At 39.8% G+C, this 20,799-nt stretch overlaps 1 long non-coding RNA gene across 1 annotated transcript in view; it reads left to right on the top strand.

The window, feature by feature from the left end:
* Positions 1–125: 125 nt before the first annotated feature.
* The window catches only part of LOC148045473 (uncharacterized), a 95,885-nt gene continuing 75,211 nt past the window's right edge, over positions 126–20,799 (top strand). The window contains exon 1 of the long non-coding RNA XR_015696748.1: positions 126–166. This is a non-coding gene — a long non-coding RNA (uncharacterized LOC148045473). The remainder of the gene's footprint in view (positions 167–20,799) is intronic.

Raw genomic sequence — 20,799 nt, 5'->3', positions numbered from 1 at the left:
AGGACAGGTGAAAGAGGAGCTGCCAAGGCAGCGGTTAGATAAACGGAGCTTGAACCTGGGCCAGGAATGTAATGTGAACAAATGTCTCAGTCAAGCCCATCCCTAGTTCACACCAAGGGAGAGAAGGGGAAACACATGTGCAAGATTCTGCTCCTATAGCTTTACGGTAAAAACAATTCCTTCCTATATGGCATTGGTTTCTTGGTCTGGGAGGCCTTATAGGGCTGACAATAATGCTTATCAACAGATAAAATAAATATATGTCTGGTTTTTACTTTTATGCCCTTTTAATGAAACACTTTTCCTAACTTTATGCTTTATGCTATAAACATTTATGTTTATGGTCTCAACAGAAATCTCAGCTAAACCTGATAATGGCTGTCCAGATTAATAATACAAATACAAATCTGTGTAGAAAGAATGAATTCAGCTATAATTGTGTATTTTTGATGAGTTAGGGTTTTGGGTTCACACAGGAAAGTATTTTTATGTGAAATAAAAACTTGCTATACCAGAGAAAATGATAAATTATTGCAAGATTTTGAAATAACTTCCCAGATTTGGCAAGATCAGGGTGCTTTCAATTCTCTTACATCTTCAGCCTGAATCTGTTTCTTTGAGACAGAGGCTGAGTGTTCTGTATTTCTGAAAATTCTAAACTTCAATGCATGATACCAAATGTTTCCATTTTCAAAAGGTTTCTTCTGTTTGGGATGAAGATTGTCTTATCTGTAAGAGACACGGCAACAAATAATGTCAGTAAAATCAGGAATCTCTCTAACCTATTGCAACACGATTCAGTCAGGAAGCCTAATTGCCCATAATAGTTAGATGGGTGGTTAAGAACTAGGATGTTAATAAATTAATAAATTAATTATTAAATGATTTAGAGCAGGGGTAGTCAACCTTTTTATACCTACCACCCACTTTTGTATCTCTGTTAGTAGTAAAATTTTCTAACCACCCACCGGTTCCACAGTAATGGTGATTTATAAAGTAGGGAAGTAACTTTACTTTATAAAATTTATAAAGCAGAGTTACAGCAAACCCCTATCACCCACTATGGAAGCTGGAACGTCCACTAGTGGGCTGTAGGGACCAGGTTGACTACCACTGATTTAGAGAATGATGAGTCTGATATTTTTCTAGAATATTTCAAAAACAAATTGTAACTACTATGGCTAAGATGGCATAAGCCTTAAGAATTCGTTATTATGCTTATCATATTTTGTTTCTACGTTTGATTTTATTTTTGCATTCATTTGCTATATATCTTTCATTATCTGAATTGTTGGGCGTTTCTTGAAATTGCAGCAGAGTAAAATAAAATGAAACAATAAATAAATGGTCATGCTTTCGTGCCTGGGAGACTGATAATCATTATTCCCAAAGCAGAGTCTGCAGTATCTTCATTTTTTTCAGCATGGAATCAAGTGCTGGTTGGAGTGTGAAATAAATTGAAAGGTCAAATTTTGTTTTTGGAAAGTGATTATCTTACACACTTCCTGCCATTGATTCAAGATGTCAACAAGGTTTAGCTAAAATATCAAAATGGTGATAGTGTGGTTGAAACTTGCACATTACAAGTGTTGCATATAAAACCAGGCAGAGCTTTGATTGCATCATCACAAGTTTCATCTTGATGATTTTGATTATGATTGCAGATATCCTGCATTGAGGTGATATGGAGAAACCAATAATTCTGACATAACTTTTGATTGTTTTCATAGTTTTTCAGGCACAGCTTATATAGTGGTTATCTAGAACAGGAGTGTCAAACTTGATTTCATTGAGTGCCACATCAGGGTTGTGTTTGACTGGGGTGGCCGTGGTCAGGGCCAGCTTATTGTCACTTGTGTCTGGGGTGCCTGGAGTGGCATTCTGCCGGCAAAAACAGGCACCCGAGCTCCATTTTTGGCTGCAATGGCTTGCTGCAACCCTCTGCCAGTAAAAATGGAACTCAGGAGAGCTGCCTGCGGCCCTTGTGAGCTCCATTTTCGGCTGCAACAGACTCCTGAAACCCTCTGGTAATGAAAATGGAGCTGGCAGATGCACCGCAGGCTGCTCCTTTGCTGTAACTCAATCGTATCATGGGTCGGATTGTGAAGTATTGTGACATTTTTTGCCTTTGCTGAGCTGGACATGACATATCTGGCCAGTGGGCTGCCAGTTTGACAGGCCTGATCTAGAACTTGTTTTTAAAAATAGTGGAATAAAAATGTAGCAACAGCAATACAACAACAATGCTTAGGCAAGCATGTTTGAAGATGTTCATTCTTTCTTAAAAAAATGATCCAGTTCATTCTGAACCAGTGTGCTCCTGAGTGTTTGTAACAATTTTTCAATGGAGATATCAAAACAAAGGCAATAACATTCAATAAGCCAGTAATTGTAGTGTTTACATTAGCTAAGATGTTATCTAAGGCTTTAATTTAGCATTTTGAACTGTGAGGAACTTGCTATCAATATTGACCAGTGACTAATGATTTGACCATTTGATAAAATGGTCCACTTTCCCCCCTCTTTCTGTTTTTTTAAGCACCAAGCAGATTATCAATACATTATTATCTAACAGAGGTAACTCAGTGATCTTTGTTTCTTTGTTTATGCTATGCGCCTCTTGGTTAATGCAGGTAAATGGTTGAGTATTGTACTTTTTCCCAACATAAGATACTACACTTGATCTTAGCCAAAAGGCCGAGAAGCAGCCATAAGAAACAAAACAAAACAATAAAATAATATAATGGTCTATAATGTTGAGTGTATACACAGGGCTTCCGGTGGGGGAGGGGCTTGCTGGTGGGAGCTTGTTGTTACAGTTCCGGAATCCTGGACGTGTTAAACTGTCTGATGAGCAATCCATCAGCCATCTGACAGCTTCTTTACCTTTTCTTCAGGCGAAGGAGATAAGGTGAGCTAATTATGCTGGCCAACGTGCCAACTAACTTGCTCAGATCGACTCTGGGAGGGGAGGAAGGAGCACCCAAGAGCAGAATTGTCTCCATGCCAGAAATTCCTGTTGTTTATTAGCAACGCAAAGCAAACCTCCCATCCTCAGAACAAAAATTTGATTTACTGAATTCAAGACGAGCAGACTCTACACACGTGAACTTTTAATTGTTTGTATTAATCCTTAGCTTCATTTTTACAAGAATTCCTTCTGATATTTTACTTGCTAAAGAGATATTCCAAATGGCACCAAGCAGCTTCATAACACTGATCGGGCTTTGAATTTCTACGGAGTTTAAAACTTCAAAGAAAAGGAGTGATTTAATACTAAATTAAACAGCAACAGCTGCTCAATCGACCAGCAGAGACTTATTAATTGGTTGAAGAAGATTAAAACTTGGAATGGCTTCTAAGCAAAACCCTATCCAAAATGTCCCCCCCCCCATTTCAAAAATTGCGGGCAGTTCGCCCGCCCCTGGCACAAAACTACAGTCATTACTTCCTCCCCCCACAGGGGAGCCGTTAACTAAAGAAACTTTTCAGAAGAAACTGGCTGAAGCATTTAAAAATCATGTAGTTATGATGGAAACAAAAATTAAGGAGGAGATATCCGTTGCTCATAAAGAACTGTCTGATAAACTTGAGATGTGGTTCAACAAAAAGTTAGAGATGCTGAAAAAGAAATTATTATGTTACAGTATAGACAAATGGAACTTGCACTAAGAATAAGAGGTTTGCGTGAAAATAATCAGGAAAATCTGAAACAGATTCTCTCAGAAGCTTTCGATAGTCTGATGGGAAGGCCAGGGGGGAATTTTGATTGGCAAATTGATAAGGTTTATCGTGTTAACTCCTGGCTGGCTAGACAGAAGCATCTTCCAAGGGACATTGTGACTTACTTTACCACAAGAGACATGAGGAATATGATAATGCAAGAGTCCTATAAAACCAAGCTTCAAATTGGGGGTCAGGAAGTGACAGTTTTGAAAGAGATACCACTTCAAATGCTAAGATCTAGAAAAGACTATGCCTTTTTAGTCGAAGAGCTTAAAAATCGTCAGCTACAGTTCAGATGGGATGCACCAGTTAGGCTAGCACTCATTTTTGAGGGGCAAAGATACCGTCTTAATTCAGTATGGAAGGCCCGAGATTTTTACCATAATATTTTGAAGGCCAGACACCCCGCCCCACCTGGACCTAGAGAAAGGGAACAAGAAGGACAAGATAGACAGCAAACTACACAATTATCAACAAGGATGGATCATCTTTCTCTCTCAGAAGCACAAGGAGCCAAGGAACAAAGACAAACCCGTGTGATTACCAGATGAATGGACCAACAATTAAAAAAGCAACAATCACAACAAACACCTGTTATCGGTCAAGATACTACAGTTACCAGCTTGGAAGCAGTGGGAGGAGCCAGACCAAAGGTTAAATTCCAGGATGTTCAGATGGCTCTAAAAAAGTTTCAGGGAGCCAAAGATGACAACTAAGTTTCTAACATGGAACGTCAATGGATTAAACTCTCCACAGAAAAGAAAGAAAATATATTACTATCTTATACAGTTCAAGAATGATATAATTTGTTTGCAAGAAACTCACATTAGATCAACTGATCAAAAATATCTGATTAATACAAGATTTGGACAACATTTTATAGCTTCTGCTACAGAGAAGAAAAATGGTATAGTTATATACTTAAGGAAGGATATGAAAGCTGAATTAATCGAAGCAGATCCCCACGGAAGATATATTGCAATAGACTTGTTATTAGAAGGGAAAAGGACATTGCTACTGGGAATATATGCTCCCAATCAACAACAAGATGAATTTTATAGAAAGCTTCATGCCAAATTAGTACAGTGGGATTATAGGTCCTGCATACTATTGGGTGACTGGAACGGTGTTATGGACACTAAGAAAGATAAGAAGGCTTCTCGCCCAAATACTCAAACCCGAGCGAAACTACCTAAGTCCTTTTTCGATATGATGGATGATTTCGAACTGAGAGATATTTGGCAAGAACGAAATGCAGAAGAATATGATTTTACCTTCTTTTCTGATAGACATCAATCCTTTTCCAGAATTGATTTCATACTAACTACCAATGATTTGCTTTCTAGGGTGAAGAAGACAAAGATATGTGCCAGAGTTTTATCAGATCATAATCCAGTTTAGATGGAGTTGGGAGGGGTGATGCAAGCAAGAAGGTCTTGGAGATTGAATGAAAATTTATTTAGATATGAGAAATATACTAATGAATGTAAAAAATTGTTAACAGAATATTTTGTTTTTAATACGAATAAGGGTACATCTATGGAAATTGTTTGGGATGCAAGTAAAGCGTATATGAGAGGAGCTTTGATAAATATAAATAGATTACATAGATGTAAACATTTGGAAAAGCGAACAGAACTGGAAGATGAAATTAGGAAGAAAGAGCAAGAGTTAACTTTGAAACCAGGAGATATAAAGATTAAAGAAGCAATTATCTTATTAAAAGACCAATTTAATATGTTGATCTCAGACCAGGTAGCCACTAGTCTGTTATATGCAAAACATAATACTTTCTGCAATGCAAATAAATCTGGTAGATGGTTAGCATATCAGATTAGGAAAAAACAAAAATTTCGTAGCATAGCCAAATTGCACTACAGAGGGAAAGAAGTGTTTCAACAGGGTGAGATTCAAAAGGTCTTCCATGAATTCTTTACAGTGTTGTACAAGGGTGACAAAATTAATGGTCTAGATATAGAGAGATACTTGGATAAAGAAATAGTTAAAGAAGAGCAGAGGCAAAGATTGAATCAACCAATAACTTCGGGGAAAATTTTACAGGTAATTAAGCAGTTAAAGGCAGGGAAGGCACCTGGTACAGATGGCTTGACAGCGACTTACTATAAAAATCTACAATTAGAAATGGTATATCCTCTTAAGGAATTATTTAATAAGATTCAAACAGAAGGTAAGGTACCTCCATCTGGGAAGACAGCTTTTATATCCCTGATACCCAAAGAAGACCAAGATATTACCCAGCCAAAAAACTACAGACCTATATCACTACTTAGTGTAGATTATAAAATCTTTACTAAAATACTAGAAAATAGGTTAATGTTGGTTATTCAACAATTGATTCATAATGATCAAACATGTTTTATTCAAGGGAGACAAATGAGAAGTAACGTAAGATTAATCGTTAATGCACTAGAATATTTGGGAAAGAATAACCAAATTCCTGCCGCGCTCATATTTCTGGATGCTGAGAAAGCCTTTGATCGAGTTAATTGGCAATTCCTGTTGAAAACACTGCAAAAAATGCAAATAGGAGAACGTTTCTTACAATCAATTAAAGCAATATATCAATAGCAAGCAGCTCAAATTATAGTTAATGGAAGTTTAACAGATTCTTTTCAAATTGAAAAAGGTACAAGACAGGGTTGTCCCTTGTCCCCATTACTGTTTGTTATAACTTTGGAAATATTGTTGAATAAAATACGGGGCTTGGAGGACCTAAAGAGAATTAAGATTAGGCAGCAAGAATATAGAGTGCGTGCTTTTGCGGATGATCTGGTTATAATATTAACCCAACCGCAGAAATCTAGTATGATCTTAATTAATATGATTAATCAATATGGTCAAGTGTCAGGATTTAAAATAAATCTAGGGAAAACAAAAATATTAGCTACAAATATGAATACTAAACAAAAGGAAGAACTAGAAGGAATGACAGGATGTGAAATAGTTAAAAGGGTCAAATATTTAGGAGTTCATATTTCAACCTCAAACGGGAAGTTATATAAGTATAATTATGAACCACTTTGGCATAGTATACAGACAGAGATGAAAAAAATGGGAAAAGTTACAGTTATCCTTGCTGGGAAGAATAGCAGCAGTGAAAATGAATATTTTACCTAAATTTTTATTTCTTTTCCAAATGCTACCTATACTTAAAAAAGATGAGAACCTGCTAGAATGGCAGAAGGGTATTAATACATTTGTATGGGCAGGGAAGAAGCCAAGAGTAAAACTAAAAATAATGCAAGATGTGCGTGAGAGGGGAGGTTTGAAATTACCCAATTTAAAACTATACTATGACGCAGTAGCCTTATCTGTAATTAGTGATTGGATTAATTTAACAAATGATAGGATACTTAATATCGAGGGGTATGATCTGGTATATGGCTGGCATGCTTACCTGCTATATAACAAAAAAGTGGACAAGAATTTTAAAAGTCATATTTTAAGGAATGCTTTACTGCGGGTCTGGAAAAAATATCAATACAAATTAAATGACAAGATACCCATGTAGGCAATTCCTAGACATGCAATAGAAAATATGAACATAGTACAGAAACAGGATATAATTACTTACAGACAGCTTCTTACCCTAGAAAGGGGTGTATTACAACTAAAATCCTTGGATGAATTAAAAGAGGAAAAGGTAATTCAAACATGGTTCCAGTATGGACAGCTACAGGCCAGGTGGAAATCAGATCAAAAAATTGGTTTTATGCAAGTCGAGGATAATTTATTTAAACAAATAGGAGATCAAAGCTTAATGCATATAAAGAGGATATACAATGTATTAGTACAGATGGATTCCGAAACAGAATTGGTTAAAGACTGTATGATAAAGTGGGCTCAAAATATTGAAGAACCAATAATGTTGGATACATGAGAAAGGATCTGGGTAAGAAATGTAAAATTTACACAAGCCCAAAACTTGAGAGAAAACTTTTATAAGATGTTTTATAGATGGCATTTAGATCCTAAAAAGTTGGCTTCTATGTATCCGAACTTACAACCCAAATGCTGGAGATGTGATTCTCTCGACACTACATATTTTCATATATGGTGGACTTGCAAAAAGGTTAAGGCATTTTGGATAAAAATATGGTGGATTATGCAAAATGTTCTTTAAAAAAGGATAAAGTTTACCCCTCAGTTATTTTTGTTAGGTATAATTACTGATTGTACAGCTGTAGAGATTAATTTGATTTTGCACTTAATAACAGCAGCTAGATTGTTCGTGGTGCAATACTGGAACAAGGAAGATTTGCCTACAATTCAAGAATGGACATTGAAAGTCATAAATTTAGCCGAGGTGGCTAAAATATCTGCATATCTTAAGGACCACTCAAACGAGAGATATAAACGAGACTGGAAAAAATGGATCGATTACATACAAAATAAATATGGGACTAAGAAATTCCAGACAGCTTATGATTAAGATCAGGAATGATATGAATTGTTTAAAGTTAGCTTAGCAAGGAGGAGCTAGGCTCAATGTAAAGATGTTATCAATTTTTTTATTCTTTTTTTCCAATATATTTTAGACTGTTTTGTTAAAGATTTATACCGTGTATGGGTTCTGGGAAGTCAGGGGAGGGAAGGTTGGGGGGGTTGGGAGGGAGGGTGGGAGGGAGGTAAGTATATTAGGCTTGACGAGGGGTGTTAGATTTTAAAATAATATGATTGCACATGTATACTGTTTTCTTTAAAACTAAGATATGTTAAGTATATTGATATGGAAGCATAAATACCATCAACATAGAATGGCGTTTGCTCAGAAGCTGAAATACACCAATAAGAGGAAGAGTGGGAAACAGAGGAGAGAAGAAAGATAGGAAGAGAGGGATAGGAGAGAGGGTAAGGGGGGAAGATGAGGAGGATAAGGAGGAGTGGAATGAAGAGAGAGGAGAAAGAGAAAGGAAGGGGAAGTAGAGTAGAAAAGGATGATGGAGGGAAGAAAGGAGGTAGCAGAGAGGTAGAAGAAAGAGGTGTATGGAGAGCAGAAGAGCTAATAATGGGTTTTTATCTTTCTGGGTGTTGATGGCAAGAGGAACTGATGTAATTACTACTTACTTTTTCAACAGTAAATGAATGGATATTAATGATCCCTGTTACAGAGAACTAATCCTAACCTTCCCCAATGTTATGGGCAGTCTGGAGAGTTGATGCCCCATGCTGCATGTCAGCAGTAATACAATCACCTGTGATAAATTGTTTTGTAACTGATGTCATCTTTTCATGTTACAGGATAGGATAACACTCCTGGGGTAAATGATCTCTCTTGCGCTGTCATTCTCCTTCATTCTCTCCATCATTCCTTTCTTAATGGAGAGTGTAACTGATATGTTTGCATAATGTTAAGTGACCCACGTACGTGAATGAAACATCAAAAATCATCTAACTATAGCAGTACTTTCAGGGCAGCACAGCTTTTCAGTGAGGTAAGGCCCTTTATATTAGCCCTAATGTAATATCTTTCACAGAAATTCACTCAAGCGTTCAGCCTCAAACCTGAAGTGGTAACAATTGAAAGAATATCCACCTGGGTGTGGGTGATCCAGCTAGACATAGCTTCAAAGATAGCAATAAATGACGATTCGTTTAGTGTTTCAGATTCATACAATGCAGCACTTATTTTCAAGGCTGCAATGTTTTAGAATTTAAGCTGATGACCATCAATAACTAACCTGATAGTTTCCAGTTGTTTTGAATATTAGTGAACATAACCATAGCAACAAATTAAGAACAACACTTAGATGCCTTGTTTTCAGTGGTGGGTTCCTACCAGTTTGGACTGGTTTGGCCATAGGCACCACCATTTTGTTTTTGGCTTCTGCGTATGTGCGGAATAAATTTTATTCTACTGTGTATGCGCGCACTGCATGCCCATGAGCAAACCGGCAGTAGTGGCTGTCAGAACCCACCCCTGCTTGTCTTCTCTATGTAAATATATTATTGAATTTCTACTGTTTCCTTAGGAAGTTTCCTTTCATACGTATAGAAATATTAGCATATGCATTCAATTTGTCTGTTGGTGAGAGGTGTGGTAGGCAGAGTGTTAAAGCAACTATCCTCTTACATGGGGGAAAGATCCATATATTAATTCTGCAGCTATTTTCAATGATTTTTGAAAGCTATTTCTGTCATTCCATTTGGATGCCTGTTGAAAGTATACCTAGTTTTCTCATGATCTTCTTGTTTGTATCCCTTAACCCTCAGTTTCAGAGAGGGAACAGCCCAAAAACCAATATTGCTTATTTCAGTTAATGCACCTACAGTACGTCCTTCACTATCACTTCTAGGATTCCTAGAAAAACAGAAGCCCCATTAAATTCTTCTACCAATTTGCATTTTTTCCATCCTAGATATGTGAGGTCAAGGATATTTGGGGTGTTCATGTCAAGCTAAGTCAAGATGGCAACCACACAATACATAGATAAAATAGTAAGGACTTCAATCTCCATTGTCATTCTTTGTCTTTTCAAAAGACTTCGTGAACTCTGGGCATTTAATCCTGGATTTTTTCATCTTCTTGTTTTAAAAAAGAAATGCTAGTGATAGCAGTTTGACACATATCATTTTCTAGGAAACAGGAAATGATAAATACAACCAATAATTCTTTCATGCCCTAAAAATGCACAGCTGCTGAAACGAAAGCAGGACAAAAACAGTTAGAGATAACTTACGAGGTACTAAAATCAAATGCTGATGACTTTCAGTTTTGCTATCCTCTTTTTTACTTAGCTTCTAAGAATTGATATGTAGGAATTTGCCCTCTCTACTTTTTTTTGTTCCTGGCAGGGCTATCTTGCTATTAAGAGCTGTCTATCTGGCAGAAATACATCAAACTAGAGCTTTCCCATTGCATGTTGTCTGCTGGGAGCACCTGCCAGCTCCATAACTTTTATAGGCCCATGAATCCTGCAGGAAAAAAAAAACAGAAAAGAAAAAGAAAATATGGCATTCCTTCAGCCCACTATGTACTACAACTCATTTTGCTTTCAGGCAAGAAGCACTGTTACCACTTCCTGCAAATTTAGCCTGGAATTGTGGGTTCTCAATATGTCCTAAGAATTCACTGTTAGTAGCCCATGTCCAGCTTATGGTTCCCAAGAGATTCTTGAGAAAAGAGTAAAGCCAGACCAAGCCCCCCCTCTCCCAGTAGAATAGAAGCCCACAGACGTGAGGCTGTTTAATGCTCTGAAAGCCCTTCCTTGCCTTTTAATTAATTTTTAATATTGATCTTTGCCTCTTTTAAAATTAAATGTTTTAATATTTTATTTGTATACCATTCAGAGTGTGGTGGTTTTAAAATTTGATCAGCAAAATAAAATAAGCAAATAATAAATCTCTTCCATCCAAGGTGCCCAATGACCAATTTATCAAATTATTTTGGCAGATTTAAGGGAAAATCTGATTGTATCTTCTTTGAAATAGGATAATGATGATGATAGTGGTGGTGGTGATAATGACACTGTTGCTTTATAAGATACTCAAGATCAATTTTGGAGCAATATCCTTAATTGATTTAACACCAATTGCCGAGAGTGATTATTAACATGGCTACAATAAAAGACATTATATGTGCAGTAAGTGGTATAATGAAGGATCCCAGATAATGCTTCCTATCTGCTCCAAACAACATTCCTGTTCTAAATCTGAACCAGAGTCCTTCAAATAGAGTATCTGCAAAACTCAAAACAGAAATTCAGGCAGTGGCAAGACTGCACCCGCTCACTGTCATTTGTGCAAACCAGAAATGACTTGGTAGCATATCTGTGATTAGGCAAAGCTTATAATTTGTGTTTGCTGTAGTCAGCTTGGTGGTATTTTGGGACAAACAACCACTGTATGCTACTTATAGTCTGGAATTCTGTGGAGTTTTTTTTCTTTTTTGAAATTTCAGTTAAGTGGGGATTAGAGAGAAAGACTACTAAATACTATACAAGACTCCTCGTTGATATAGTTTTGGGACAATGAACAACGGACAGTCCAATTTTCCAAGTCCAAGAATATGACTTATCATATTGTTTAAATTTGAACTATATAAAACTTGTGCTGACCAATTAATAGGGGTCCTGACAAGGATTTTTAACCTCTCTCTGCAACAGGCTAGAGTCCCATCATGCTTGAAAGCAGCCACAATTATCCCAGTTCCGAAGAAAGCAGCCATAAAAAGCTTGAATGACTACAGACCCATTGCACTGACATCTATAGTGATGAAGTGCTTTGAGAGCCTGATCCTACAACACCTCAGGTCCTGTCTTCCACCAAATTTTGATCAACACCAATTTGCTTATAGAAGCAACAGGTCGACAGGGGACGCCATCACCACTGCTCTACATTTTGCACTGAGCCACATTGAGAAATCTGGGGATTATGTCAGAACGCTTTTTATAGACTATAGCTCGGCCTTTAACACCATCTTACCAGGAATTCTCATTGAAAAGTTGACTGACCTGAATTTCCCTCCCCTCACTTGTGAATGGATCAAAGACTTCCTGACGGATCATCCACAAACAGTAAGGGTTGGGTCATTTATATCTTCCATGCTGAAGTTCAGCACAGGCTCCCCTCAGGGCTGTGTACTCAGGCAATACCTGTACTCTCTGTATACATATGACTGCATATCCTCTGATCCATCCAACATCATAAAAAAGTTTGCAGACGACACAACAGTGCTGGGTCTCATAACTGGAGAGGACGAATCAGCATACAGGGAAGAAGTCCAGAAGGTATCTGCATGGTGCGCAAGAAACAACTTACATCTCAATACTAGTAAGACAACTTACTAGTGCTAGATTTCCGGAAGCACAGAGAGGAACTTGCCCCACTATATATCGAGGGGGGCTGTGTGGAAAGGGTTTCCTCTTTTAAATTCTTGGGAGTGCTTATTAGTGAAGATCTCACCTGGATTGGAAAGGCCCAACAGAGACTTCATTTCCTTAGAGTCCTGCAAAAAAATCAGGTGGAACAACGGCTGATGACCTCTTTCTATTGGTCCATCATAGAAAGTGTCCTCACATATTGTATTACAGTATGGTATGCTGGTTTAACAGCTGCGGACAGAAAGGCACTACAGAGAGTGATCAATTCGGCACAAGAAACCATTGGTTGCCCTCTGACACCACTGGATGACATCGCCAGATCTCGCTGCTTTAGCAGAGTAAGGAAAATACTCAGAGATGATTCACACCCTGGTCAGTGTCTCTTTGCACTTCTACATCACGCAGAAGGCATCAAAGTATAGCCAGCCGAACAAACAGGTTTAAAGATAGTTTCTATAGTTGGGCTGTGAGACTTTTAAATACAACCACAATCACTCCATGCACATGCTAGTTTTTTTTCTTTTCCTTTCTTTTTTCGTTTCTGTTATAATTTTGCACCAGTGAGGTTAAAACCAATTTCGTTGTATTTAAGTACAATGACAATAAAGATTATACTTATACTTATATTGGACTAGAGTTGTGCAAATCTTTGAGGTTCAACAGAGCTTTGATCAAACCACCCTTTGAAGCAGATTTCCAAATCAAAATCATCCTGCTTTTATCTGAAGGCTTCAATCTAGAGGTTGTCATGATCTTCTGAGCATGAATACTTATGCACAGACATATGCAGAAGACCTTGTTGTTGAAGTAAAGAGGCTAACTAAATTAGGTCTACCTATTTTGATTTGTTAGTTCAAATCTTGAAGAAGAATAGATGGATTTGAGGCATGGTCTCAGATCATGTCTCTCCTGTAATCTGGACTATGGAAGCTCATCAAATTGACACCAATTCTCAGAAGTCTGGATTTTAGAAATGTATTTCAACTGAATACAGTCTTCTGTCACATTTCCTGACATTCAATGCTATGATCACTTTGCATGTTTAGACTATGGCTTGCTGAATAAACCACATCAACTAAGTTCAGAAATAATGCTAATCAACACTGTCTGGTTTCACACATTTCATTAATCCATACATGCCTCTAGTCCATATGCTCTTATTATATATACCTTATTCATTAAACATGAAACTTGGTAAACTGAACATTCAAAAATGCATTGCAAATACCATTGACTGGTGATAATGGTTGATACAGGTTGCTGCCAGTGTCCTGGGTATCAACCAAGTACCTTCTTAAAATATACGATGTTCAGAGTTTTTTGCAGTGTTCTGCTGGTGTTATTCAGAAAGTTGCAATTTGATGATGTATCTTATAAAATTCTCTGACATGGTACCAAGTGCTCTGATAACAATGAGTATCACTGTTACATGATTCATCCATAGCCGTGTAGTTTCGATGGCCAGGTTGCGGTATTTCATGATATTTTCCAGTTCTTTTTCTTTGACTCTGGCATATTATTATCATTATTAGTTAATCTTTGGTGAGATTCACAACCTTTGGGGCTGGTTTCAACAGCTCAAGTCTTAACCAAGGACGTAGGAACCGTTAAGGTAACGTCGGAGGATATAAGCTGTTCCAAGTAGGCTGTTTTTTGTAGAATCAGAATGTTCAAGTCTGATAAATTTAAAATTTCCAAATAGCGAGGTAGCCCTTTAGGAATTGCTCCAAGGGCTCCAATTACAATCGGGACAACACACAATTTCTTTTTCCACAGTCACTCAACTTCAATTTGCAAGTCCCGGTATTTTGTGATTTTTTTCTTGCTGTTTATCTTCAATTTGTGCATCTCCAGGTATTGCGATGTCAATGAACCATACTTTTTTCTTTTCAACTATTGTTATGCCAGGTGTGTTGTGGGCCAAGTGCCTATCAGTCTGAATTCTGAAGTCACACAAGATCTTGACTTTCTCATTCTCTAAAACCTTCTGAACCTGATGTTCCCAGTGGTTTTTGCTGTACTCAAATCCAAACTTTTGGCACAATTTCAGTGAATGATATTAGCAACGCGGTCATGACGTTGTAGATAGTCAGTTTGTGAAATTTTGCTGCACCCACTGATCAAATGGTCAACTGTCTCGTCTTTCTCATTACAGAGGCAACATTTGCAGTTGTTGAATTTTTGCCTTCATGCAGTTTGTGGCTAAAGCTTGTTCTTGAGCTGCCAAAATAAAGCCTTCTGTTTCTTTTTTTCAGTGCTCCTGATCTTTTAGACATTTAGACATTTTATTAAGACTTATAGGCCGCCCTTCTCCCTGAGGGGACTCAGGGCGGCTTACAATCACAAGGGGAAGGGTGTGCAGTAACAAGAAACAAACAATAAGTGACCAAAGATAAAATGATAAACCACAACATGCATTCAACAATCAACACTCGGGCGGGTAAATGGGAAACCTATCTCCAGGCCTGCTGGGAGAGCCAGGTCTTGAGGGCTGCGCGGAAGGTCTGGATAGTGGTGAGGGTACGAATCTCAACGGGGAGATCGTTCCACAGGGTCGGAGCTGCAACAGAAAAGGCTCTCCTCCGTGTGGTCGCCAGTCGACATTGACTGGTGGATGGAATCCGGAGGAGGCCCAGCCTGTGCGATCTAATCGGTTGGAGGGAGGTAATCGGCAGAAGGCGGTCTCTCAAGTATCCAGATCCACTACCATGGAGTGCTTTAAAGGTGGTCATCAGTACCCTGAAGCGCACCCGGAGACCAATAGGTAGCCAGTGCAGCTCGCGGAGGATGGGTGTAATGTGGGCGAACCGCGGTGCGCCCACTATCACTCGCGCGGCCGCATTCTGGACTAACTGCAGTCGCCGGATGCTCTTCAAGGGCAACCCCATGTAGAGCCCATTGCAGTATTCCAGCCTAGAGATCACAAGGGCTCGAGTGACTGTTGTGAGAGCCTCCTGGTTCAGGTAGGGCCATAACTGACGGACCAGGCGAACCTGGGCAAATGCCCCCCTGGTCACAGCCGACAGCTGCTGGTCGAGAGTCAGCTGTGGATCCAGGAGGACTCCTAAGTTACGGACCCTGTCTGAGGGGTATAAAATTTGACCCCCCAGCCTGAGTGTTGGAATGTCGGCCAAATTATTGGGAGGAAAGCACAACAGCCACTCGGTCTTGTCCGGGTTGAGTACCAGTTTGTTAGCGCTCATCCAGCTCTTAACGGCCTCAAGGCCCTGGTTCATCACGTCCACCGCTTCATTGAGTTGGCACGGGGCGGACAGATACAATTGTGTATCGTCCGCATATTGGTGGTATTTTATCCCGTGCCTCCGAATGATCTCGCCCAGCGGTTTCATGTATATGTTAAATAGTAGGGGGGATAAGACCGAGCCCTGCGGCACCCCGTATGTTAGGGGCCTCAGGGACGATCTCTGCCCCCCGACCAACACCGACTGCAACCTGTCTGAGAGGTAAGAGGAGAACCACTGCAAAACAGTGCCTCCCACCCCCACCTCCCGCAGTCGTCGCAGAAGGATACCATGGTCGATGGTATCGAAAGCCGCTGAGAGGTCAAGGAGAACCAGGATGGACGCATGGCCTCCATCTCTGGCCCTCCAGAGATCATCGGTCAATGCGACCAAAGCGGTTTCTGTGCTGTAACCAGGTCTGAAGCCGGACTGGAAGGGGTCAAGATAACTAGCTTCCTCCAAGGCCCGTTGAAGCTGGAAGGCCACCACCTTCTCAACAACCTTCCCAATGAAGGGGAGGTTGGAGACAGGATGATAGTTGTTTAAAATGGCTGGATCCAAGGATGGTTTCTTCAGGAGGGGTCTCACCACCGCCGTTTTAAGTACGGCGGGGAAGTGGCCCTCCCGAAGGGAGGCGGTCACGACCGCCTGGATCCAGCCATGTGTCACCTCCCTGCTGTTGGCAACCAGCCAGGAGGGACACGGGTCCAGAATACAGGTGGAAGCACTTACAGCTCGAATGGCCTTGTCCACATCCCCGGAGGCAACATCCTGGAACTCAACCCAGAGATGGTTTGCCAAGTAATCCTCCTGTGTCTCGGCTGGATCTACTGCAGTGGAGTCCAAGTCCGACCGAAACTGAGCAACTTTGTCCACCAAGAACTGGGCATAGTCCTCAGCCCTACCCTGCAAGGGGTCTCCCACATCCCTCTTATTAAGGAGGGAGCGGGTGATCCTAAACAGGGCAGCTGGGCGTGACTCGGCGGACGCAACCAAGGCGGAGATATGCGTTCTTTTGGCAGCTCTTAGTGCCCGGATGTAATCCTTGGTGCAGGTGGTCAGAAGTGCTCAGTTCGCCTCGGACTTATCAGACCTCCACAGGTGCTCTAGGCGTCTCCTCTGGCGCTTCTTCTCCCGGAGTTCCTCGGTGAACCAAGGAGGTCTCCGGGATCCACTGACCCGGAGGGGCCGTAGTGGTGCAATCCGATCAAGAGACTCCGATGCCGCCGAATGCCAGGCGGCAACCAGAGCCTCCGCCGAACTGTGGGCGAGAGCATCAGGAATTACCCCAAGCTCTGTCTGGAACCTCAAAGGGTCCATAAGTCGCCTGGGGCGGAACCACCTGGTCGGTTCCTCCTCCCTACGGTGGGGGTTTGGCCTCCGGAAGTCAAGCCTCAGTAGGCAGTGGTCTGACCACGACAGGGGTATGATCTCATTACCCCTCAGACCAAGATCACACATCCACTGCTCCGAGAGGAATACGAGGTCGATCTTAACCAGTTCTAAGTTAGCTTTTGGTCAGCTTTGCCTTCAATACTTTTCAAGTATTGGCTATGCATAGCTTTGTTTTTCCAATTTTCAGCTCGCTTCTCAATTACTTCTTTCTTATATTCAGCTTTTGACTTAGTTGTCTTTAAAAGGCCTCCTTTATTTACTTCCTTAATCATTGGTTCTTCACTTTTCTGGATGTAATCATTCAAGCTGTGTTTTTCTTCTTCCACAGTGTGTTTTACTTGTAGGAGTCCTTGACCACCCTCTGCTCTTGGTAGATATAATCGGTCAACATCACTTTTAAGCAGTGGTGGGTTTCAAATTTTTTTAGAACCTCTTTTGTAGGTGTGGCCTGCTTTGTGGGAGTAGCTTGCTGGCCATGTGACTGGGTGGGAGTGGCTTGCTGGCCATGTGACTGGGTAGGCATGGCCAACTTGTAAAATGTGGTGAAACTCACTTAACAACGCTCTTGCTTAGCAACCAAAATGTTGGCTCAGAAACTCTGGCATTTGAAGCACACAAGTCTTAAAGCTGTCAAGTTACAAGACCCTTGCACCCCTAACCCTTTATAAAAAACCCAGGGGTGTTCAAACTTGACAGCTTTTAAGAGTTGTGGATTTCAACTCCCAGAATTCCTCCTCTCGCTCTTCATCTTGATGATGTGCGGACGGGCGGGGGGAGGGAGCTGGAAATTGTTCTAAATGGCACTGTAGATTTGTGGAACCTCTTCTATAGAAGAGGTTAGAACTGGCAGGAACCCACCCCTGCTTTTAGGGTGCAAAGCATGATTCATTGACATAAGCTTTCTTGTTTTTCTGTCTAAATTGTCCAACTCCATCTGGGTCCAGTCAATTATTCCTGCAGAGTATCGAATCACAGGTATAGTCCAGGTATTTATGGCTTTTACGATGTTTCCTCCGCTCAATTGGGACTTTAATATCTTGCAAATTCGTCGAATGTACTTGGCTGAATTAATTCCTTGACTTTATTATGCATTAAGTCAGAGGCCTCTAAAATCCCCAAGTACTTGTAGCCTTCTTCTGGTTTTACAGCCTTTATCATTTCTTCATTCTCAAGTTCTATTCCATCATCTTCTATGACTTTGCCTGCTTTGGTTGCCATTGTTGCACATTTATCAATTCCAAACTGCATACCAATGTCTTGGCTAAATTCTTTTGTGCTTTCAATTAATAAATTCAATTCAGCTTTTGTTTTACCAAACAGCTTCAAATCATCCACGTACACCAAGTGCGAAATTTTCAGTCCTTTCTTTGCAAGTTCGTATCCATATTTCATCTTCTTCCAAATGATTGTCAGCGGTAGTATTGAGAGTATAAAAAGTAGGGGTGAAAGGGAATCGCCCTGGAAAATGCCTCGTTTAATTTCAACTTCACCCAGTACTTCTTCATTAGCTATAAGCTTCATTTTCCAGAGGTTCATTGAAGTTTCCATGAATTTTTGTATGTTGCTGCTGATGCCAAAGATTTTCAGGCATTTCTTGATCCAGCTATGGGGAACTGAATCAAATGCTTTCTTATAGTCTATCCAAGCCATGAACAGGTTGGTTCGTCTTTTCTTTGAATTCTTTAGGATTAGTTTGTCAATAAGCAGTTGGTCCTTTGTTCCTCTTTAATTTTTTCAGCATCCTTTCTGTTCTACAGGAAGCAAGTTGTGTCTTTCCAAGTATCCATAAATTTGGTTTGCAATGATACCAGTAAGGAGCTTGTATGTTGTTGGCAAACAGGTGATTGGCCTATAGTTTCCAGGATCCTTTCCTTTTTCTTTATCTTTTTGGATTAAAAATGTCCTTCCAGTTGTCATCCATTCATGATTTTCAGGTGTTTTTAAGATCTGGTTCATTTGGGCTGCCAATCTTTTGTGCACACTTGTAAATGCCTTTAACCAAAAGCCATGTACCTCATCTGGTCCAGGTGCACTCCAGTTCTTCACTTTTCTTGACTTTCTTTGCATCATTTCTTTTGTTATTTTCACATCTTCCATTTTATGCACTTTAATAAAATCCTGAATCTTTAATCCATTTTGCATTTCTGTTGTGCTTCTTGTTGTTTTCCCACAAATTCTTCCAGAATTTCAGAGCTTTCTCTTTATCAGGCTTTTTGTTTGTTGTTACTCCATCTCCACTTTCTAAGCTCTTATAAAACTGGTGCTGATTTGCTCTGAACTGTGAGTTTTCCTTGAATGGAGTTACTCGTTTTTCATATCTTTTAATCTTTTCAGCAACAGCAACAACCCTCTGCTTCAGCTCTTCAATTACTATCGCAATCTCTTTATTCTCCAAATTGTATCTTGCTTCCAGGCTGCTTTTGACCTGCTTGTTCTTTAGCTGACCTTGCCTTAGGTTCTTCAAGTTGCTCAAGTCTCCATGAAATTTTTTGATCTTCAATTCCAACTAAATTTTCCATTTAGGCTTCCTCTTCTTGCCTCTTTGGTTCTTTTGTATTTTCAAACCCAATTCTTTGGTGGTTATGAAGGCTGCTGCATACATCAGCTGGTTTGTTTCAGCTAATGTACTGGTTTGAATAGTTTGCACAGACTCATTGACCTTTTTTAGTACCTTTCTCAATTCTTTCCGGTTCACTTGGTTCAGCTTTGGCAAACGTGTTCTTTCAGCATCTTCCATTTGATGCTTATCTTCATCCGTTTCAGCATCCTCTTCCTCCCTTTCTTCCTCAGTTTGCTTTTGAGTCTGCCAATCATTCTTGATATTACTCTTCTTTGTTGATATACTCAGACCATTAGTTGCTTTCTCTTCGATTCCTATTAATTCTGTTGTAGTGAAAAATTTGGAGCTTAGAATTACACGTCGTTGCTCCATTAGCCTTTGTTCACTGATATCACAGTCCGTGTGGTTCCCCTTCCAAATCTGATACATTCATTTTTGAAATCCACATTTTTCTGGCTCAGACTGATAGTAAGCTTCCATAATAGAGATGTTTTCTTCCCTAGTCCAGATTTTTCGCTTTTTCGCTTTTTCTTCCAATAGCTTGTCAGCTCCATGCCCTGGTTGCCTAGCAGAGGGACCTGAGCCCTGTGTCCAGTTAACTATAGCAACTGTGTATCTTATAACTGGTATTGCCCAGGTATTTATGGCCTTGATTGTATTTCCACTGTTCAATTTAGATTTCAAAATTTTCCTAACTCTGTTGGTGTACTGTCTCCTGACAATAGTTTTTACTTCTCCATGCTTGATGTTATCCAACTGCAGAATGCCTAAATATTTGTAGGCTTCATTTTCATTGCATTTAATTAGTTGGCCATTGGGCATTTCAATTTCCTCACATGTAGTGATTTTGCCCCTTTTTATGGATATAGTGGTGCATTTTTCATGCCAAACTGCATTGAAATATCGGTGCTGAATACTCGGACTGTGTTTATCAGTGATTGGATTTCTATTTCTGACTTTCCATAGAGTTTCAAATCATCCATATATAATAAATGCGATTTTTTTTCAGCTTCTTTGGCTGTTTGGTAGCCTA

This window comes from Thamnophis sirtalis, unplaced genomic scaffold, assembly GCF_051295495.1.
Source record: "Thamnophis sirtalis isolate CommonGarterSnake01/CBP01778 unplaced genomic scaffold, rThaSir2_p1.2 scaffold_5, whole genome shotgun sequence".
Classification (NCBI taxonomy): Eukaryota; Metazoa; Chordata; class Lepidosauria; order Squamata; family Natricidae; genus Thamnophis; species Thamnophis sirtalis.
Note: the sequence above shows the minus strand (reverse complement) of the source record. Positions and strands in the feature narration are given on the sequence as shown.